Genomic DNA, 574 nt, shown 5'->3' with positions numbered 1-574 from the left:
ATATATATAAAATTTCACTACACATCAACAGAAGTTTAATTTAATAAATTTAATTTATCGATCAAGTTAATTTTATAAATTTAAATTATATAACTCCTAATTATATAAATTTAATTTTATTGATCAACAAAAGTTTATCAATATCAAATTTAATATATAAATCTCCTTGAATTGATCATCAATATTTCTTTAATTGATAATGTATTTCATAGCTAAACCACTAGTATATAAGACTTGATTTGTTAAACTACTCGAGGAGTATATAATTAATCAATATATTTTATACTCTGATAAAGTATCGTTTACATGTCATCATAATTAGAAGGTGATCACTACACTTAACATCCATTCAATTAGATTGAACGTATATAATAATACTAGCTATCTCGCGCGCATTTCATATTCGAATGGATTATGTGTTAGCTCTTCACCTCTACATCATGACATTAGATATTAAGTTCATGATTAGACGAAGGACTGATAGAATTTGTACATTACTCTAGAAATATAAATATAATTATCTCCTAATTCATATCAACGTAGTTTCATACTCTAAATATGGATTATAGATATT

This window comes from Solanum stenotomum, chromosome 10 (genome assembly GCF_019186545.1).
Source record: "Solanum stenotomum isolate F172 chromosome 10, ASM1918654v1, whole genome shotgun sequence".
NCBI lineage: Eukaryota > Viridiplantae > Streptophyta > Magnoliopsida > Solanales > Solanaceae > Solanum > Solanum stenotomum.
This window is presented reverse-complemented; position numbering follows the sequence as displayed.